The following is a 22,902-nucleotide window of genomic DNA, read 5'->3' as shown; positions in this document are numbered from 1 at the left end:
TTAAATAAAAGTTCACTTCTGACTTCATCTGTAATGTAGGTCATGGCCTCCAGGGCACAGAAATGATATAGATTGAAGGTCATGGCACTTTAACAGCTTGAAAAAGAGAGACTTTATATTCTTAACCCTGCTTGGCAAAGACAAATTGCCCTTCCTTTAAACAAGCAAACAAAAAAACCAATAGCAGAATGGCTCGTAGAATGGCTGCTCTGTGTTGATCTGTTAGAAATTATTATTAAAAGTAATTTATAACCTGATGTTCATTTATACGGATACCAGGGCGGAAGTATTACATTTATTATTTAGTATTGACATAATGCTGATGAGCAGGGGTGAGCCGAGGCAAAAGTAGGTGGGGACAACTCAGAGGTTTCCTCACATGCACCCTCAAACGGCCTCTCCAGCCAAGAAAGCAAGGGGGGCTATTGCAGTTAGGCACATTTCAGCCAGGCGAAAGCTCTTAAAGGAGGGCATGGAGTAAGTTTGGTTGGGGGTGGGGGGAAAGGTGCAGTCTGAGGTGTAGTCTAGGGAGAGACCCATGGGTCACATAGGCCTGGAGGGCTAACTTTGGCCCTCAGGCACGAACTCCTCCATCCCTCCTTTAGAGCATTCACAGAACTTCACATACATTATTATCTCAGCAATCTGTATATAACCAGGTCAGTGTGACTATAGATTGGAGGAGGTGAGATGTGATGGGAAAGAGAGAGAAAGACTGACCTCCAAACGACAGAGGTGAGATTTAAACCAGGTCAGTCTTTTGGATCCTGCCCTCAATTAACATGGCATATAGCTGGCATTTTAAAGAGAAAATTGAGAAAAGCAAGAACTTCTTTTTGAGTTCTGCCATCAGGATGCGCAAGCAGTCAAAGCTCCCCCCAACCAATGCATCATTTCAATGGAACGGACTGTTGTGTTTTCCTTTTCCACCAAGTGTTTGCTTTAATTTTGAAAAACTGAAATGAATTCACTGTTACCTAGGCTGTGTACACACCCGCTATAACCTTTAAAGCACATTCTTTCCCTCAAAGAATTCTGGGCGCTCTAATGTTGCCCCTCAGAGTTCCCAGTAACCCTTAACAAACTATAGTACCCAGAATTCTTTAAGGGAAGGAGTGTGCTCCAAGTGTGTGAGAGAGGTGGGGAGGAGAGTGTACACAGCCGCAGTGTGACTTGCTGGCTTCCATGTTGCGTATGTCCATGTTCTGTTGGGTTTGGGGGGGGGGCTCTTCATGGTGCTGCTTTCCAACTTTGGTCATGGAAAATATAAAACAATATACACAGCACTTTCCCCCCTCCACTGAGAAACTGCAGTCTGTGCCCCCACCCACAGGCCTGTAACCTGCCACGCTGCTCTTCAGAAGATTGTTCCCATCTTCCTTCATAGCATGACATTTTGAAACTTCTCAAGCTTAGATTTTCTGGTGGTACCTCTGTACAACCATTAAAATTTAGTTCGGGGTGGGGACTGGGCAGATTTCAGGCTTGTGGGGTCCCTTAGGTTGTTAACTACAACTCCCATCATCCCTAGCTGCCAGGAACAGTGGTCAGGGATGATGGGACTTGTAGTCCATAAAACAGCTGGAGACCCAGGCTTAGTTTTGTAGTCCATAAAACAGCTGGAGACCCAGGCTTAGGAAACCCTGCCTTATAAGAATACAGTGGTACTTCAGGTTAAGAACTTAATTCGTTCTGGAGGTCTGTTCTTAACCTGAAACTGTTCTTAACCTGAAGCACCACTTTAGCTAATGGGGCCTCCTGCTGCCGCTGCATGATTTCTGTTCTCATCCTGAAGCAAAGTTCTTAACCCAAGATAATATTTCTGGGTTTGCAGAGTCTGTAACCTGAAGCGTATGTAACCTGAAGCATATATAACCTGAGGTACCACCGTAAAAGACGGCTTTGCTTTAGAACAAGGGTGGTAGTCGGCTAGAGAGCCTGGTGGGGGATTCACCAACCCTTCTTTAGAAGGAGGCAGTTTAGGGCTGGGTCTCCACCGCAGTGTCAAAGCTGGCAAGAGCCTCCTCGTCTCTTTGGTACAAGCCTTGCTTCAGCTCCTTCTCCTCACGCTTTAATTAGGTAAGGCTCCGTGTTGGCACAGACCCGTCGCCCTCCTTCATTTGAGGTCAGCTAGCAGCCAGCAGACACTCTCTTTATTTTGGAAAGGCTTCATTTGGGCAAAGGCTTGGTCGTTTAACCAGAGCCTGCCTTTCATCTGTTTTCGATGGCAAGAGACCATATTTCCCAGCCGTTTGCAAACAGTGACTGTCTGGCAGGATTTCCTGGATACACAGTAGTTTTTGAGATTGTGAAAGGCTAACATTCTGAACTTCGCAGATTAGTCTAGCTATTTGTACTCCCTCTTCTCTCTCCCCCTCAACCCCACCCCACATGGGAATCAATCAGTTTATCGCCAGGGAAGGCAGATGTGTAATGCAAGGAAAAGCCATGGGCTACTTTGTACCCTGGTTCGCTAGCTGCCACCACAGCTTCTTCCATGGGGAACTAGACCAATTACCCCTTGCAAAAACTGATTGCCTGGGCTGCTTCTGCCAACTCATCCACCTCCTTGGCAACTGCAACTCTCAGCCAGGTCCTCTCACTTTGCCAGCTTGCAGGGTAGACTTTGGAGCCAACCCCATCTCTGTTTTCATTTCCCAGACTGAGCAGTTCCAGCTTCTCCATTCCCAACCTGGATGGGCCAGGTGTGCATTTCCTTTACCTGCCGGTACATAGTCCCCCAGTCTGACTCTCGAGACGCTCCCTATACCATGCCAGTCCCACACCCTGTCCCCAGGCTATGCCCTTCTTCATGGGCTCTGTTTCACAGCCTCATTTTGTTGTTGTTGTTTGGTCGTTTAGTCGTGTCCGACTCTTTGTGACCCCATGGACCAGAGCACGCCAGGCACTCCTGCCTTCCACTGCCTCCCGCAGTTTGGTCAAACTCATGCTGGTGGCTTCGAGAACACTGTCCAACCATCTCGTCCTCTGTCATCCCCTTCTCCTTGTGCCCTCCATATTTCCCAACATCAGGGTCTTTTCCAGGGAGTCTTCTCTTCTCATAAGGTGGCCAAAGTATTGGAGTCTCAGCTTCAGCCCAGTGAGCACTCAGGGCTGATTTCCTTCAGAATGGATAGTTTTGATCTTCTTGTAGTCCATGGGACTCTCAAGAGTCTCCTCCAGCACCATAATTCAAAAGCATCAATTCTTCAGTGATCAGCCTTCTTTATGGTCCAGCTCTCACTTCCATACATCACTACTGGGAAAACCATAGCTTTTACTATACAGACCTTTGTTGGCAAGGTGATGTCTCTGCTTTTTAAGATGCTGTCTAGGTTTTTCATTGCTTTTCTTACAACCTCCTTGGACTCTGATAATACCTTTCGCTTGCCCTGATGGAAGACAGAGAGCGTAAACTGTTCAAAGCTAAAAAAAACTACTTCAATTGCTCCATCTGCTTTTGCCTTTGCCCAGCCCCTCTGGCATGTGACCTTGCTCAGAAGGGAATGTGGATCTCAGAAGGGGAAAAAGGTTTCCCACCCCTGCCATGGATCAACAACTCTTCATAGAAAAGAGGCTCCCCACTCTTGGTTTAAATACTGCTGTGCAAATTGCTAAAGGTCAACATGTTGCAAAATATATATTTTGTCGGGGAAGGAGGCACGCTTTGCAGCTTAGTTTTTTTCAAAATGCCTAACTCTCTTGCTGACACCACTGTTAGAGCTCATGAAAAATGCTTTTCTAGTTCAGAGGAATCCAGAGCAGAAGTGCGGTCTCTCCCCTTCTCCTTGCCCCACATTTTCTCAGTTAATTATCCTGAAATCTGGAGCTGCATGAGAAGGACTTGCTGGCAAAAGCGGAGCTCTGGTTAGTACCAAGACCTGTTTTGCACAGCTGCTATGGCTCTGGAGCCGTCGCGCTGATCATCTAAGGAAGCAAAACTGTTTGTGAAAGAAATGGAATTCCTGAAAGCCCATTGTGTTGGCATTTGGAAAATCTGAGTAGAATGGGGAGGAAAGGAGGATTTTGTCGCAGGAAAGTCTGAGCAGTGCTCTGCAGCCTTCTTGCAGAAACGGCGTTGTGGAATCCTCTGGAGTCTGTTTTGTCGTTGCCCCTCTCTGACCAGGCCTGTGCAGCCTGTGATCCAAGTAACAAAGTCACATATTGTCAAAGGCTTGACAAAAGCAGCCTCCTCCAAAGCCCACACAGTTAAAAAGGGCAAGAGGACCATGGCAGCTGCCCGGAGAGGAAAGTTGCTCCCACCAGCCATGAGCTTGGTGCTGCTTCACAAGTTGTATAGCAAGCCTTCTCTGTGGCTTTCCTAACAAAGTGAAGATAAATGTACCCTCAGGATGAAGCTTTAAACAGACTTTTGCAGGTCATGCCTCCCTTCCAAACCTTCGTTTTGCAGGAGTTATAGAAAAATACAGTGGTACCTCTAGATATGAACTTAATTCGTTCTGGAGGTGCGTTCTTAACCTGAAACCGTTCTTAACCTGAGGTACCACTTTAGCTAATGGGGCCTCCCGCTGCCACCGCACGATTTCTGTTCTCATCCTGAAGTAAAGTTCTCAACCCAAGGTACTACCTCCGGGTTAGCGGAGTCTGTAACCCAAAGTGTTTGTAACCCGAGGTACCACTGTACTTCAGATTCGCAAGTCTGAATTTGGTAAACATAGGATTGTGTTAATGTCTACATGGGGTCATCGACCTTTAGGTGCAGCCTTAGTCAGGAGGTGGTGTGGTTGGGGTTTACATTCCCCCCTCCCTCTGGGCGTAGCCAGGAGTTTTGTTTGGGGGCCAGGAGTTTGTGCGGGGAGGGGACAGGACTTTTGTTAGGGGGCAGAATATACGTGATTGGTCAGTTAAGTATTTCTATTGTTTTGCTTGATGGGGGGGGCAGCTGCCTCCACGGCCCCCCTTGGCTATGCCCATACCCCTCCCCTGGAACAGTACACAGAGCTGAAGGAGGAAATTGGAAGAGTGACGGTCTTTCCCATTTCCAGCTCTGTGATTTTTAAGGCTCAGATTAATTACTAGATCTGACATTTCACACCCGTCTTTTGAAAAAGTGAAAGGTGTGGGTGCACTTTTTTGTTGTTGGACTGTGTGCCAGGAAAGGGGGAGGGGGTCAAAAAATCCAAATGTGCACACAGGCCCAAACAGTTGGCAACCTCTCGGGATCATTCATTGGTCTCTAGACAGGCAACCACAAGGCCATGAAGGGCTGGTCAGCAACTACAGTGGAACCTCGGATGTTGAACATAATCCGTTCCAGAAGACCATTCGACTTCTGAAACGTTCGACAACCGAGGCGACAACCAGTCGGCAAAATCCACTGAAAAAATGGAGAAACATGCCTTGGAAGCTGTTCAATTTCCGAGGCGTGTTCGAAAACGGAAGAAATTACTTCCGGGTTTTCGGAGTTTGAAAACCAAAATGTCCAGCTTCTGAAACACTCATAAACCGAGGTTCCACTGTAGCCGACAGCCAGGCCTCAGGATCTTGCACTCAGCGGAAGCCGTGTGGCAAGTTTGACTTCCGAGGTGTGTTCGAAAACCGAAGCATTTACTTCTGGGTTTATGGCGTTCAAAATCAAAATGTTCGTCAGCTGAGACGTTCGAAAACCGGGGTACCACTGTCGTTACAAAAAGAAGAGACGTTACTGATTCTCTCATGTGCAGCAGGAACATAAGAAGGCTTATATCAAGACTCTGTGTGCACCATACAGTACATATAAAGCATATGACTCTCCCCCCCCCAAAAAAAAAATCCTGGGAAATGTAGTTTACCTATCACAGAGCTACAATTATCAAATTACAGTTTCCGGGATTCTTTGGGGGGGGTGCCATGTGCTTTGTCGGTTTCAGACAATTGGTCCATCTTTTAATCTGGTTCTTGCTGTGAGATGTGAATGTATGCTATAAAGACAGCAGGTTCCCTTCACCTCAGAACAATTGTTTTGTTCACATGCAAATTATTATTTTATTTACTGTTTGAAAAAGGCTCATAGTGACCTGCAAATATACTTTTGATAATATTTTTCAATAAATAGTGGAATGATCTAAGGACGGCTGAAACCAGATAAAGTAATATCAGAGGCCGCTGAACACTTGAGTACACAAGATTGATTTTTTTTAGGTTTATATAATGTGTGTGGATTAATTATATGAGTTTTAATTGATTTATCAATCAAGTGACAGCTCTAATGATGGTAATAAAGCTTCATTCATCATGTATTACACAAAAAGCAGTGGGCCAAAGAAATGTATTAAACTTATGTGCTGTGAGCATTTAACTTTTAACCCCCCTGCTACAATGCTATATAGTGTCATTCAATACCCTTTTCCTCCTCTTCTCTGAAAAATTGGGATTTCATCCAAACTTTAAAGGTTAAGTTGTCAATAGAACTCAAAGAATGTTTTGTTTCCATTTGTATAACTAGTTTAATGTTTTTAAGTCCACAGCATTGACTAACAATGAAACCAGTAAATTACTGAGGCATTCTTTAAAAGTTCATAATTGCAGATGCTCTTAAAATTAGCTCAGGAAAAGAGCATTTCTTTCGGAAAAGCAATGGTTTTAATTAGTAGTCTGTGTAGGAGAATAGATGCTGAAGCAATTCAATAATGTTCCACTTCAGAATAAGAACTTGTCATGACAGTTAATTGAGTGAGAAATTGGACTTGTGACACAGTTGGTTAAATAGGCCCAGCAGCTTGTGACACAAAAGGGGCTCTGACGTTCAGAGTGCGAAGATGGCAGGAGCGAGCAGCAGCAAATCGCTCTGAGTGAGTTGTAGTTAACTCTTTATTAGCAAAACGGGGTCCAGACAGGAGCGTGAGGCCTAATGAGCACAGCAACTCATTTCCATGTTCTTGCCCCTGTGAAGCAGTTGCTGAGTCTTAAAGGTCCCCATCTCCCCACAGTTGCCTATGTCTCTTCTCCAGGGTTTCCTCCCCAAGCAATTGGAGACTACACCGGCATGTCTGTATTTGCTCCTCCCATTTCATGCCTCTCCTGGTTCTGGGATACCAGGGGAGAGGAGAGCTTATCACAGCAGAAGGAGGAGACACCTGCATTTGTTCACCAGCCTGACCCATCTCTGCCTCTTGGCCTCCCTCATTGCCCTCTCCTGCTTCAGCTTCTGAACTTCTCTCTGCCACAGACTCTCCCTTCTCACTGAGCCCTGTTACCTCTTCAGCTTCTGACACCTCCTCTCCTTCCTGTGGCCACTCACAGTCATCCCACCCCCAATCCCCTGGCTTTAAGCCTTCTTTCCTTTGGGGTTCCCTGGCTGGTTCCTCTCACCGTTCCTCTGTGTCCAACCAGCTCCTGACAGAAAATACCAAAAGTTCAATTGTTTCTCCTCAGGCACCTTTCTCTATTCTGCTTAAATATGCCTCATACGGAGCAACGAATTTCAGTAAAATACAGTTATATTTTCCTTTTAAATTGCTTTGAGTTTTCTTTTCTTAAAAAAATATTTTTATTTGATTTTTCAGCTTCAAATTTTACAGAGGTATCTCAAGCATAAATCACAAATTTTACAGAGGTATCTCAAGCATAAATCACAAAAACGAGATTCGAAGGAATCTCCTAGACTTCTATCCTCTCCTATGTGGGTCCTATTATTAATCAGTTCCTCCTGCATATTTTATGATTATCCAAACCCTTTACTTCTTCCATTATGTCCAAAATCAAACTATTCCAATCCTACTAATGATTTCAAGTGTTTACAGTGGTCTTTAAGTTATAAATTTTCCCCATTCCTTATTAAAATTTTGGTCTCCCTGATTTCTGACTCTTCCGGTCATTTTTGTCATTTTAGCATAGTCCATTAAATTAATCTGCTGTTCTTCTCCGGTAGGAACTTTATCTTCTTCTCATCTCTGGGCCAGTAACATCTGTACAGCCATGGTTGCATACATAAATAGTCTTTCCTGCTCCTTTTGAGTTTTCTTCCATTTATCTATGTGAATAATTTCAACAGATGGTCCTTGTTTGGAAGGCCATATAGTCAACCGGCTCACGATCAAATTCCTAAAAGCATAAAGGGCAGAACCTGTCACGGAACGCAATCGTTTAATCAAACTCGATATAACGGACGCCACATCCCCACAGCATTTGTCTTTGCCTGAAATCCTTTACCCGCTTACTTGGGAGTAAGGCTCACAAAGCTGAACGGGACTTAATTCAGAGTAGACACATATAGGATTGCACTGTTATTTTGGGAAGTTCTAGCTTGCACTCCTAACTGTGAGTGATGTGTTACCAGGAGATGAATAGCTGGCTAAAGTTAGCAAATAATAAGAACTAGCAGCTGTCTTCTTTTCTTCAATGCTTGGGACTTGGTTTCCCATCAGTTGTTCCGCGGTATTGAGTCAAGCCACCCACAGTGCTTTGCCGCAGCTGTGACTATGAACCATGAGAAGGTAGTTAGCGTTGGTGTGTGTGTATTTATTATCACATTTGTTATCTTGACCTTCCTCCAAAGAACTCAAAGCAGCCATGGATTAGTCTGATGTGGTGACCACAGCAAGCTTTAAGGATGGGCAGGGATTTGAACTCGCTCCTCTGTCTGCTATAACACCCTGTCTGGGGCCGACAAGTATTTTGTGATCATGTGTTAAGGACAGACATAATCAGACAGCTCCTTTAAGGGGCAAGGAAGCTTCGGGCATATACAGAAGGGCAAACCAGTGTTCCTCTGTGACTAGGAATTCATAGGGATGTGAGACTGGAATTGAGGTCTCACTGTCGAAGGTTATTTGACAGTGGAACCGTCTCACTCTGGAGGTTGTGGACTCTAGTCCTTGGTGGTTTTTAAGCTGAGGTTGGGTAGCTATCTCACAGATGCTTTAGCTGAGATTCCTGCATTGTAGGGGGTTGGACTAGATGACCCCAACTCTTAAGATTTCATGATTCTATGCGGTTGCATGAAGAGATTCCTAAGATTGTATCTAATGAAGTGGTTCCATTAGTGCAAGGACTCTTGATTGTACGATGGACCTTGCCTTCCCTTTAATTTCATTTCATTTTATTTCCATACACCCCCAGATCAGCTCTTGGGGGTTGTGGGAACCCCCAGAATAGATTTGGGGGGCGCACATAAGGAGGAAGAAAGGGAGAGCAATTTCATTGCACACGTGAAAGTCCTTGTGCAAATGGAATGACTTGGTTGGATATAACTATTAGGTGATAGTTAAATGTGTGTGAGCAGTTTGAAGGCCTATGATTACAACCCTCCAGATACCACAAATTGCAAAAACAACCAAATAAATTCTCTATGCAGAGTTGTTACAGGTTTTGGCAAACTATCCTCTCTAATTGAGTAAAAGAGGTTTGGGGTGGTGTTTTTTTTACTTTGGCTAGAATGAAACTGCAGCCACATCTCTTCTAGACTGCGTTTCCACTTGATTTTGTCTTTGTTTTTTGTTTTTTTAAACTTGTCTTTTGTGCACAGCGTTTATCCCATCTTCAGCTAAATCCCCTCCCCTCTTCTCTTCATTTGCTTTGTAATCGTGGACGTACCATTGTGGCGACTGTAACCTAGGTTTAAGGTGCCATTTGGCTTTTACATCTTTGTTTCTAATACTGCAACCAGATATATATATATATATATATATATATATATATATATATATATATATATGCGTGCTTGTTGATATTCCCAAAGAACTCTAACAGGTTTGTAAGACCAGACAAGCCCAACCACCCAGCTCCTGTGAGATGAGAGGGGAAGGGAAGAAGTGAGGGAATGAGAGCCTTCTTCAAAATGGCTCTCACATTCCATGCATTCTTCGTACACCTCAACCATTAGCTGTTTTTTGTTTTGTTTTTTACTGGTTGTGGGGGGCAAGCTCTTGAGCCATTAAAGAAGTCATTAGCATTCTTTTGCTGGACATAATGATAAGGCCAAGCCAGCCTTCATAACAAATCTTTCTTCCTGTTTTGGAGATTATTTTTATCTTATTTTATATTGCACCTTTCCCCCAAGGAGATCAGGGTGGCATAAATGCTTCTCCCTCTCCCTGTTTTCTTTCTCTTCACAATAACCCTGTGAAGTAAGTTGTGCTGAGTGATGGTGCCTGGCCTAAGGTCGCTCTGTAAGCTTCATGGCCAGAGTAGAATTCGAACCCTGTCCTTCCAGGGCCTAGATCAAAGATGTGACAATTACACCATCCTGTTGTCACATTACTTACCAAGCAATGCCAAGGTTTTGTAGGACTGGTGGGTGTGGCAGAAGAGCCCCCACTTCCCAAGTCTTCCCAACTCACTCTCGCCAATTTCCCAGTGGACCCAAAGTCTTCTATGACTCACCCTAACACATCATCTTCCAAGACCTATTGCCAGCGAAAGGCAATAGATCTCTACACATGGCGCTTTCCCAGTCCTCTCTTCCCATGGCCCTCTTCCTAAGCCCCCCCACCCAGCTGCCCCTTGGCCAGCTTTAGGATTTCAGCTTTAAGCAAGTATTTTCTCTTAAATGCATACTCTGATTTGGAAATGTTCAAACCAAGATGTGTTGACTTCATTCGTTTTGTTCTTAGTTGTCCATATCAAACATACCTGAAACCTGGACCTCTCCAGGCCCCTTATATTCTTTGTTCCATATTGCATTCAAAATCGTCACTTTACCAAAACTCAAGCGCTCTGGCCCGATTGAAATAGCACACGAGCACTCTTGAGAAGCAGGACAAGAATAGAAGCTGTGACTTGCTGGTGGAAGTTCACCAGCGGAATTCGCCTACACAACCCCTGTTATTTGCCACTGTCCCATTTTCCAGTCCGTGAAGCAGCTCACAGGAAGCGAAAGCAATAAAAATCCATATCAGAAAAAAATTGTTTTACATAAATAGCTATAAAACATAGCGCAACCAACCAACCAAACACAAACAGAAGCAACAGTCAATGAGCAATTAAGCAGCCAATCAAAATAGTAAAAACTCATTTACGAAGCGAGTCATCGTCGCTAACGATTAAAATCCCCAGAGAGCCAAAGAGTCACGACTTGACATCTAAATGTTGCTAGTCTTGGCATCTCCCATGTTTGTTTGGCAAGGCCATTTCAGAAGCAAGGCATTGCCACTGAAAGACTCTCCTCTGTTGCCAGCTGCCTAATCTCTGAAGGCAGCAGCACCCAGAGGAGGGTGTTGGATGCAAATGAGAGCTGGACCAGTTCACATAGGAGAAAACATGGATGTTTCCTCTTTGTGTTCGTTTATGGACAATTGCAGCTCTTGCATGGACTGTGCACCTCCATTATCCCTGTTTATTTCAGCGGCACCTTCACAGAAGACTTTCCCATCAGCTTGCGTGCATAATGAACTGTGTTTTTCGATCACGGGTAAGAAAGAAGCAGATCTTGATACCCGGGAAAACTTGATAATTTTTTGATGTGTGCCACCGCCATCATTACAGAGCTACTTTTACAATACAAATATTTTCAAACGAACATAAGACAGTCTTGGCCCTGCCTGGATTAAGACGATGACGACAATAATGGATGTGCCGACCAGAGTCTGTGGATTTAAAGAGACAGGTGGAGGATATAAAATGTCCCTGCAAATGCTGGAGAAGCAGGGACTGTTCTGAAGAGTGGTAGGCTGAATTTGATCCGGTCCGGGGGAGCGTTCTGAGCCAAAGTGGAAGCCCCCACCCACTTGAGCCTTATGCTGGTTTCAGCAGCTGTCAAAAAGGGTACGATTGTGAAATTGGCTCAGAATGCTTTCCCTGATCGGATTAAATGAAATGCAGAAAATTCTATTATTTCCACTTCCTTGGTGGATTTTTATTTCCACACTAACCATCCCATTCTATAGCCAACACCGCTTTTGTAATGAATGAATCGAGGTTATGTATTCATAGCAGCAGGCAGCAAATTTGTATGATGATGATTATTATTAGTAGTAGTAGTATAGTTTCTGTCCTAACCTTCCTCCCAAAGGAGCCCAGGATAGCAAAAAACCAAACAATAAAACAATAAAAACATCTGAAAAACAGTTCCAATACAGATACAGACCATGAAAGCTATTTGCCTGTCTTAGAGGAATTGATGGTTCTGCTGTGTCAAAGGCCCCTTAAATGTGGTAATAAATAAGTTTTGTTGTTGTTTAGTCGTTTAGTCACGTCCGACTCTTTGTGACCCCATGGACCAGCGCACGCCAGGCACTCCTGTCTTCCACTGCCTCCCGCAGTTTGGTCAAATTCATGTTCGTAGCTTCGTTAAATAAGTTTAATTGTGTGGTATAAGGCGCAGCAATATTCTGGGATGAGTATGCTTAGGATCCTATAGATCTTGGTCTTTCTGGCAATTTTTTTATCTGTTCTCAAAGGGGTGAGAACCGCTTGACTATATTGTCACTAGTGCCCTTTCCTCAGCTTTTAGAGGAGAACCCCCAGTTCATCCACATGCACACTGGCCAGTCTTGGGAAAGCCAGTTTTGTCAGGGAACATCTGCATCAGTGCTTTAAACACATGGAACATTCCTCTCCCCACTGAATCTTGGGAACTGTAGATGTAGGGATATAACACAGGGGTGAGGAGCATGTGACCCTCCCAATGGTGCTTGCCTCCAAGTCCCACCAGCCCCAGCCAGCATGGCCAATGGTTAGGGAGGTTGGGAGCTGTAGTCCCAACATTTGAGGGGCAACAGGTTCCCCATCCCTGCTCTTAGATAGTTGCTGAGACCCCACATCCCAGACAGTGCCCACAGGCCCAGATACCTGCCCTGAAGTCTGGGCCAGCAAGCCACCATTTAAATTTCCCACAATGCCCCTTATGCTGTGTCATCTACTGCACCCTTCCACCACAGTCCCTCCAAGTGTCCCTATTTTCCAGGGACATCCCTGATTTAGAGAAGCCGTCCCGGTTTCTATTTTGATCCTGGAATGTCCCGCTTTTCCTTAAGATGTCCCCATTTTCATTGGAGAAATGTTGGAGGGTATGGAGTTATCCGACCCCCGAGCCGTCTGAAGGCAATCCTGTACAGTGGTACCTCGGGTTACATACACTTCAGGTTACAGACTCCGCTAACCCAGAAATAGTGCTTCAGGTTAAGAACTTTGCTTCAGGTTGAGAACAGAAATCGTGCTCCGGCAGCGTGGCGGCAGCAGGAGGCCCCATTAGCTAAAGTGCTTCAGGTTAAGAACAGTTTCAGGTTAAGTACAGACCTCCGGAACGAATTAAGTACTTAACCCGAGGTACCACTGCATAGGGAAGTGGTTGTGTTTTTTTTAATGTTTAATGCTTTATTATGTTTTTATGTATGTTGGAAGCTACCCAGAGTAGCTGGGGCAGCCGAGTAAGATGTGTGGGATATAAATAGTGAAATTATCATTATGGAATGGAACGTCCCTATTTTCACCAGAGAAATGTTGGAGGGTATGCCACCACTGTAAGTAACCTGAACTGGTCCCAATAACAATGTACATATATTTCCAGTCTCACTCACTTCCCAGATACTATATACCTCTCTGAAGTGCTGTTAAAATGAAATACCAAAAAAAAAAAAAAGGGAGCAACCACTTAACATGCATTTCAGAAATGCAACGAATAGAATTCTAGTGGAGCCACAAATGCAAAAGGGCTGAGGTACTTGGAGGGGGCTATTGCTGCATTTTCCTGCCCAGCGAGGCCCTGATACCGTATGCAGGTGGAGAGGCAGAGATTAGCACTTGAGGTGAGCGAGTTTGTATGCCTTTCAGTCAAGGGAGTGGTCACAAGGGCTGGAGGGCATTGTATACAGAGCAGGCTGGAGCTTGCCTTGCAAAACTGAGAGCAGCAGTAAGCAAGATAATACCACTTTCCTCACCATCATCTTTGTCTTTCATCACAAAGTCCTGGGGGGAAAAGAGAGGGTCAGAAGGATATGTAAAAAAGGTAAAGGACCCCTGACAGTTAAGTCCAGTCGCAGACGACTCTTGGATTGCGGCGCTCATCTCACTTTACAGGCCGAGGGAGCTGACGTCTGTCCGCAGACAGTCTTTCTGGGTCATGTGGCCAGCACGACTAAGCTGCTTCTGGTGAAACCAGAGCAGCGCAGGAAACCAGAGCAGTGCACGGAAATGCTGTTTGTCTTCCTGCCGGAGTAGTACCTATTTATCTATTTGCACTTTTTGGCGTGCTTTTGAACTGCTAGTTTGGCAGGAGCTGGGACCTAGCAACGGGAGCTCACCCCGTTGCGGGGATTCGAACCGCTGACCTTCTGATCAGCAAGTCCTAGGCTCTGTGGTTTAACCCACAGCGCCACCGAAAGAAAGACCCCAGGTGTATCCTCATTTGATCCTGCTGTTTCGTTAAAAGTATTTTTTGAGAATGGGGGACTGGGTGACAACGATATTCACGTGGACTTGTGCATGCAGAAAAGTAAATGTTTCCAAATGCTATTTTCCAGGGAAGGCCGGTCCACAAGATCCCTCCTCTTCTTCCCACTCTCATCCCAGCTTGTTCCCTCTTGCTTTTCTCACAACTCTGCCTAATATATCTGTCAAGTGCTGGAAAGTCTGATAGAGAGTTGAGGCCTTTGACTCACAGCATTTGGCCTTAAGGTCAATTACCTGCTCTAGAGATGTTGCCTTTAATTGCCTGCCAACCATCACCATAGCAATACCATAGAACAGGCACGTCCAACAGGTAGATCACTCAACCACTTAGTCTCCCCTAAAAAAAGCTCAACATTTTGACCTGAACCTCAAAAAAGGGGGTAGATCACTGCCAGTTTATAAGGCTGTGAGTAGATCGCAGTCTCTTGGGAGTTGGCCACCCCGCCATAGAAGAAAGGAAAGCTTGTGTTGATGATTCTGAAGGAGAAATAGTGGGGGGGATGAACACCTCTTTTTTTTTCAGAAGGCAACAAGAACAACAAAAGCAGTTGAGCAATGGTTTTCTGTAAACAGATGTCCCAATGTTTAGTAATGGCTCTGTAGAGGTGGAAGCTGTTATTGTGCAGGACAATGTAAGCTGTCACCCTGTGAAGAGCAGTAAATGAGTGAAAACATGTGGGTTGCTGAAGTTGATGAGTCATCAACTTCCCACTTGCTCTAAAGCCGCCTTCCTTTGATGTAACCCAGCCGCAAAATCCACTCTCCCTTCCATCCCAGGAACACGGCAGAGCCCTGATAATGGAACCCCCGTGTGATAGCTGTGTACAATATGTACGTTTATAATAGCCCCTTAAACAAAAATAGGAGATTTTTGCAAATCTCTATGTTTCCTTTCTTCTTCTTCCTCTTCCTCTTCCTCTTCTTCTTCTTTTTTATTATTATTATAAAACAATTAATGCTTAGGTGTTGAGTGAGTATTCCAATCTGGTTTCATGAGCCTGTATAATATTAAATCCAGGAAACAGAGACTGGTGCAGAGAGATGGATCATTACAGCTGGAGAGTAGTGGAAAAGGACTGGCAATATTTTTCCTGCTGCTGCCTGCTGGTTGTGGGGAGAAAAAACACCAGCCCTGGTTCTTTTTCTCCCTCTCTTGGCTAGGATGCAGTGGAAGTGAGGGGTTAGAAGCTAGTCCCTCTTTTAAAAGATCTTGTGTGTGTCATTAGTACAAAATGCTGGAGGACATGTGATCTTTTCAAGTGGGAAGTTCAGAAAGGAAACGTAACCCCGCGGGGGAATGTAGCGCTTGGCCCCAAACTGCCTCGATTCTGATTCTCAGGCTCGCTCTGCAAAGTAGTCCAACCAGGAGACCCCTTGCCCTTAACTTGCACTAACCAGAGTCGAAGGGCGGAGAAAAAATTCTCATCCGGCAAGAGGCAGTGTCAGCCATCATTGCTGCCCCTTCCCTCCTTACAGCTGTCGCTGTAGCTGTTTAGTTGAACGGCTATGGGAGGGGGGGAGAGGTGACAGAGATTTAGCCTTTCGCTTATCCAACCCTCAGCTGTTCAGCCAAGCATTGGGGGACCGGGCAGCTTCGCCTCTCCCCATAGCGTGAGGGAGAGAAAGAGGGGTGCTGCTGTTGCTCCACGGCCCCCTCCCAGCTATGTTGAACATTCAACTGAGTGTGCATTAGGGACTAATGTGACACACTGACTTTCCAAAAAATATACACAAGTATGACTGACCCAACAGGAGTGCTCTTGTTCAGAGCTCAAGCAAGGCCCGTGTCTCACTGTTATCCACTTTCATTTTCCAACCTAAAGTCAACTTTCCATGGCTAGTGAGCATGTTCAATCCTCTTCAGTCTGTTTTGGCATGTCTCCACCACCTCCCCTTTAACACCAGTTATATGGAAATATAGGGAGCCGCCTTATCCCAAGTTGGACCATTAAAGTACATTGGTCTGCTACACCTACTGTCAGGGTTTCAGTGGCCCAGTTTGGGTTCTGGTCCTGTTGGCACAACAGTAACCGCCCTGAGATCTCCAGGTGTAGGGCAGGATATACTACTTCTACTAATAATAATAATACTAATAATATCTGCTTTAAGATCTGCTCAGGCTCTTCTCCAGATGCTTTCTTTATCAGCGGCAAGTTGTACAAGAGACAGGGCCTTTTCAGTAGTGACCCCCTCATCAGGGAATGTCCTTCCCAAAGACGATGATGATGGTATTTATTTATTTATTACATACATACATACCCCGCCCATCTGTCTGGGTTTCCCCAGCCACCCTGGGCGGCTCCCAACAGAATATTAAAAACATGACAAAACACAAAACATTAAAAACTTCCCTAAACAGGGTTGCCTTCAGAGGTCTTCTAAAAGTCAGATAGTTATTTCCTTGACATCTGATGGGAGGGCGTTCCACAGGGCGGGCGCCACTACCAAGGAGAGGCCTGCGTATGGTGCAAGTTTTTTGGAGTCAGGCCAAATTTTATTTTTTATTTTCCTAATTTAACCCAGGAATTTTAATCTTCTACAAGTCCTGGTCTGCTGAGGTGGTATTATTATTATTATTATTACATTTACATTACAGTGCAATTTAGTTTGCAAAATTATGTTGTATGCTACCCTGAAATCCAGATAGGATGAAGAGCAGTACAGAAATGTTTTGATAAATAAATGAATGAATTCACTAATAGAGGGAGCGCCGAATATTCTTATGTGACGAATAAAATGACAATAGGATGTTTTTCAGAATCTGCATTCTAGTTTAAGGATGCCAGAAGCTGCAAATAACTTTGCAGTAAGGTACTCTTGCATCCTGTCATTGTTGTTTTGAGACCCATCTACTGGCCTTCACTTACCTGGCCTAGAAGCCCCTTTTTGAGAACCACATGCTCCTATTTGCAACCAGGAACTCTGACAGAAGCCTGACACGCCTGCAGAGCAGGTTTGCCTAACCTGCTGCTGACACAATGGTTGCGGATTGCTGTCACCGACCAAACTTCAGGATTTACCTGTCTTAAGCTTTCCGTAAGCTTATGCAAAGATTTTGTTCTCTCTTAAAGTTTGCCATGAATTATGCTGGGTTCGTATTCCCCGTTCCCTGTTTTTACCCCTCTAAAGGATTTAATCCCTACAAACGTTTGCCTTCTTTTTCAATCAATAATGTGGCAGTTTCATATTGCTTCAGTGACCTCTCTTTTTCAGAGACACTGGCACGTCCTGGTTCCAGCAGACTTTGAATTAGGGGTGGGGAATCTTTCTCAGCCCCGGGGCCACATTCCCCTCTGAGCAGGCTAACAGGGGCCGCATTCCTGTGGCTGTAGGGATAAGAGGCAAAAGTGGCCAGAGCTACAAAAGTGAATTTTAGCTTGGTACAGTAGACTTCGCACTCGCATATCCAGACAAGCAATAAGCATTTTCAGCGTTTAAGGACATATTCCAGCTAGGCAGAAATACTCAGGGGGTGTGCATGATAATGGTCAGGTTTTGGGTCAAAATCTGTACATTCACAAACTGAAGTTGGTTTTACCCAATGTACCGATTTTGTTTATAACCGTGTATAGAATGCTTACTTTCGCCAAAGAAACCAAGGAGCAATTATTCTACGTGTCTGAATACATTGATAGTGAATGGCTCTCTTGAATCCAAGTATAAAAAGAATCTCTCTCCTTTTTTCATACTTGCCTCAGCTTTCTAGGCCTATAAAAAGCCTTAGACATTTTTTTCTAGGGATAGCTGAAATTTGGGGGCTAATTATAAACCAGTCTTTAAAAATAAATAAGCAGCTTTCCGCACCTTATGAAGTTAAGCCATGTTTGCTAAGTGCAGCTTTCCTTTGAATTCCTTGAACTAGGAGAACATTTAGATGTATCTCAGAGTGAGGCCAAATAGATTCCACCTCCATGCTCTTGAATGAAGTTGAAATGCTTTTCCTTCGCCAGGATGGCACCAGAAGGGCAATCCAGGGCACTCCCTGGCTTCTAGCTTCAGGCAGTTTGAACATCTAATGTTTGCATAGAGCATTCCTCTCTCTCTTGTGCAGCTGCAGAGTTTCAGATTTATGCACCCTGCACCTTTTGATCAGTTTTTCAGGCAGCGTCGAATACCTTCTGTTGCATCGTTTGGCATATTTGAGTCCCTGTTCCCTCTAGTTGAGCTCTGCATCGTATCTGGAAATCTCTGCAGCAATGCCCAGTTACTTGTTTCTGTCTGTTGTGCAAATCTGTTGGAAGTGAGCTCTCTGTGGATGAAAGCATGGTCATTGATAGATTGACTGCAACGCCAGGTAATGACTCTCACGTTGGGAAGAGGCATTGTGGTGCAAACACCACACTACAGATAGTTTTCTTCACCTCCCAGGACTTTTCAGGGAAGGCAGTTTATGTGCTTAACTATGAGTCACTCTGTTGACTAATCAAGTGAGGAGAGATTGAGCGATGCCTGTGCATGTGAAGAATCATTGCTTACACGCTTTCAAACTTTTCACGAGGCCACTGGAAGCTCAACAATTATGTGTTCGAGGTGGGGTGTTTGAAAGCTAAAGTTCTGAGAAGCCCAGTATACCTGACACAGAGTGTTGGACAAGAAGCTGGGAGATGAGGGTTCAAATCCCCATTCAGTGTTGAAGATCACTGGGTGGCGTTGGTCACATCCAAACCACACATTTAAAGCCTTCTCCCACCACTTAGACAGGCATGGCTTCTCCCAAAGAATCCCAGGAACTGTATTTTGTCAAAGAATCACTCAACAGCTCCTACAGGTCCTAGGAGTCTTTGGGGGGAAGCCATGACAGTCAAAGTTACAACATCTCTCATTCTAACAACCTGAAATCTATCTCTGTGTTTCATGTGTCCGCTCTTGCTTTTTCCTTTCTGTGTGACCTCAGCTTCAGTACAGTGGTACCTTGGGTTAAGAACTTAATTCGTTCTGGAGGTCTGTTCTTAACCTGAAACAGTTCTTAACCTGAGGCACCACTTTAGCTAATGAGGGCCCCTGCTGCTACTGCACCGCCAGAGCACGATTTCTGTTCTCATCCTGAAGCAAAGTTCTTAACCCGAAGTACTATTTCTGGGTTAGCGGAGTCTGTAACCTGAAGCGTCTGTAACCCGAGGTACCACTGTACTTTGTGTTGTTTTGCTTCCTTATTCCCCCCACCCCCAGTAGCTAAGGAGGGACAGGAAGCAGCTGGCAGGGCTCAGCATTTCAAATCCCTTTGCAGAAAACAGGGGCATTTCCAGTGGGTTTGGTCCAGATTACATGAAGGGTTAGAGTATTGGCTGGCAAAGAGGAGCAAAACAAAACACCAGGCTCTGCGGTTCCTTCCATTCTCAATTGGTGAGCGAGAAAGCAAATGCTGCAGCAAGGGAGTGCTGTGTGACAAATGTGTTTCCCAAAAGAGTAGATATCACTTGGCGCTGTGACATTTACAGCATGCCAGCAACCGAAAACAATGGCTGCTTTTAAAGTGGCAGCATTGTTAAAATAAGCCTTTGCAGTTGCTCCCTCTAGCATTTATTGAAGGTAGGTCTAGTATTTTGGACCTTGTCCAAATATTAATTGATTTTACTTATACCGTATGTTGCTTTCCCACAGCAAGCTGTGCTACAGCAAACATTCAATACATCAGAACACTGGAAATACATACTATATATGTATATCTAGGCTTAAATTGCATAAATACAAGGCAAAAATGAAAGTTAAGCAACAATAAAGTTTCTGGTACTGGCCAAGGAATGTTTCATAAATGCAGTTCAGAGGAGAGGGGTAGATGCCATACAGCTGGCATACAGGCTAGATGACATAGGCTCTCACATTTCTCCTACAATTACAGCAAAATTCAAATGGCAGGGTGGGCAATGATGGCAAGTCTTTTCCGCAGCCTCCTGGAAGTACCAACAGCTGGTGCAGGTCTTATTGCAATTATGCAGGTGAAACAATAAAACAGTGCTCACCCTTTTTTAAGGCCCATCAGCATATTTGGGTTTTAGGCAACACACCCTCTGGTCACTTACCCCTCAGATCAGCCCCATACCGAACAACAGAGAGAAAGTATGTGCATACTCACATTATTTTCCCCTAGGGATTGGGGTGAAAGTAAAATCTACTAGAATTAATCTAAGTCTTGGGGAACAGGTAGAGCTGAACAAGGAAGTAGGAAAAGTATTGCTCTTCCAGCTTCTCCTTAATCTCTACGTCCTTTTCTTGGGGGGACGGGGGCGTTCAGATCCTTTGTGGGCACCATGGGAAGACCTCAAGGGCACCATTGTGCACACGGGCACCATGTTGGCGGCCCTTGTGGTAAAAGGTTCAGCTACATTTTGGACCTCAGGAAGAAAGCTGAGTTTTGAATGGAGGTGCTAAGTTGGATTTTAAACAGCTTCCCTTTACAACTTGCAGCCAAGTTGTATGTTTTCAGTAACGTTCCTAATTTCTCCTAAAATCCCAAGCGTGTCACCACCTGCAGCTTTTATCTTTTTTATGCAGGAGAAAGGAAACTTATATCTGCTTAAATACTGGCTAAAACTAGTATGGCAAAAGAATATGGTGAAACACTGCAATATGGAGACTGTTGTATGTGCATCAGCCCTCAATGAATGGAATTTAAGTGTAAACCTGTCTTTATATTTTGAAACTACCAGTTTATCCATTCATTTCAGAATTTGGTTTTTGGAAAGGAGCTCCCAGGTTCAGTCTTTGGCATTCCCAGTTTTGGGGGCGAGCACTTAAATATGGGTGGAGACGTGGGTGGCGCAGGGACGCAGGTGGCACTGTGGGTTAAACCACAGAGCCTAGGACTTGCTGATCGGAAGGTTGGCGGTTCGAATCCCCGTGATGGAGTGAGTCCCGTTGCTCGGTCCCAGCTCCTGCCAACCTAGCAGTTCGAAAGCACCTCAAAGTGCAAGTAGATAAATAGGGACCACTCCAGCGGGAAGGTAACCGGCATTTCCGTGTGCTGCGCTGGTTCGCCAGAAGCGGCTTAGTCACGCTGGCCACGTGACCCGGAAGCTGTCTGCGGACAAGCGCCGGCTCCCGGCCTCTTGAGCGAGGCGAGCTCGCAACCCCAGAGTCGGTCACGACTGGACCTGATGGTCAGGGGTACCCTTACCTTTACTTAAATATGAGCAAGATCTCTTCTCCAGAATCAAGAGAGCTTCTGCCAGTCAGTCATTGCTGAGCTAGATGATAAAGTCTGTGTGATTTCTGATTCTAAGAACTAGTTTGTGGAAAAAATATGGGCATGGCTCATTTAAGGCACTAAGACCAAATGGGCAACCAAGGAGAGCTTCATCGCAATTATTCTCATAAACATGCCTTTGGGAACCTATCCTTTGCCAAATTTGTAAACTTTATCCAGCAGTCAAATAGATATTAACCTACTCTCATTTCTGCTAGAAGCATTCTCATTTAAGGTCGTAATGTGGGTGGTGCTGTGGGTTAAACCACAGAGCCTAGGACGGCGGTTCGAATCCCTGCAACGGGGTGAGCTCCCGTTGCTTGGTCCCTTCTCCTGCCAACCTAGCAGTTCAAAAGCACGTCAAAGTGCAAGTAGATAAATAGGTACCGCTCTGGTGGGAAGGTAAACGGCGTTTCCATGCGCTGCTCTGGTTTGCCAGAAGCGGCTTAGTCATGCTGGCCACATGACCTGGAAGCTGTACGCTAGCTCCCTCGGCCAGTAAAGCGAGATGAGCGCCACAACCCCAGAGTCGGTCATGACTGGACCTAATGGTCAGGGGTCCCTTTACCTTTACGTAATACAGTCGTACCTTGGAAGTCGAATGGAATCCATTCCGGAAGTCCATTCGACTTCCAAAATGTTCGGAAACCAAGGCACGACTGCTGATTGGCTGCAGGAAGCTCCTGCAGCCAATCGGAAGCTGTAGCAGACATTCGGGTTCCAAAGAACGTTTGCAAACTGGAACACTCGCTTCCGGGTTTGCTCCGATCGGGAGCCAAAGCGTTCGACTCGCAAGGCGTTCGGGATCCAAGGTATGACTGTACTGAAGGAATCGCACACAGGTTATTTTCACAAGGGAACTCTTTCAGCCCAATATATTATTCAAGTCTTTATTCTGAAATGAGTCAAAATCAGAGGGAAGGGGGTGGGCGGCTTGGGAACCTAAAGAATACAGGAAAGGCAAACATTGCATGGTGTCATACAAAGGGAGAATGAATTAGTATTGAAAGGAAACCTTGAAGTGAGGAAATGAGTCAGTTGCTGGAAGGAAGGGCATGTGAGACGTACAAAGTGAAAGTGACCTTGAGCTGCAAAGTTTGAAAATGTAGGGTAAAGGTGAAACCAAGCTTCGAATTACTTGTAAAAGTTGTGACAGAGTGTATATCTTTTCATATTCGAATGACTTCTGTTTTTTTTTAATTATTATTATTCATAAGGCATTTACATTAGGGGGCACACAAACCAATCCTGGTTGCAAACAGGATAGTGGGGGGAAGAACGATCAGAGTACAAAGGCATATTGTATAAACTGGCGTTTCCCAAACTTGGAAACTCCCAGCTGTTTTTGGACTACAACTCCCATCATCCCAAGGGAGCAGGACCAGCGGTCA

At 45.0% G+C, this 22,902-nt stretch overlaps 1 protein-coding gene across 1 annotated transcript in view; it reads left to right on the top strand.

Annotated features, from left to right (window-relative positions):
* WWTR1 (WW domain containing transcription regulator 1) overlaps positions 1 to 22,902 on the top strand; it is an 89,868-nt gene that overhangs the window by 30,653 nt on the left and 36,313 nt on the right. The window lies entirely within an intron of this gene.

Source organism: Podarcis erhardii (assembly GCF_964252035.2).
Source record: "Podarcis erhardii genome assembly, chromosome: 5".
NCBI classification, from domain to species: Eukaryota; Metazoa; Chordata; class Lepidosauria; order Squamata; family Lacertidae; genus Podarcis; species Podarcis erhardii.
Note: the sequence above shows the minus strand (reverse complement) of the source record. Positions and strands in the feature narration are given on the sequence as shown.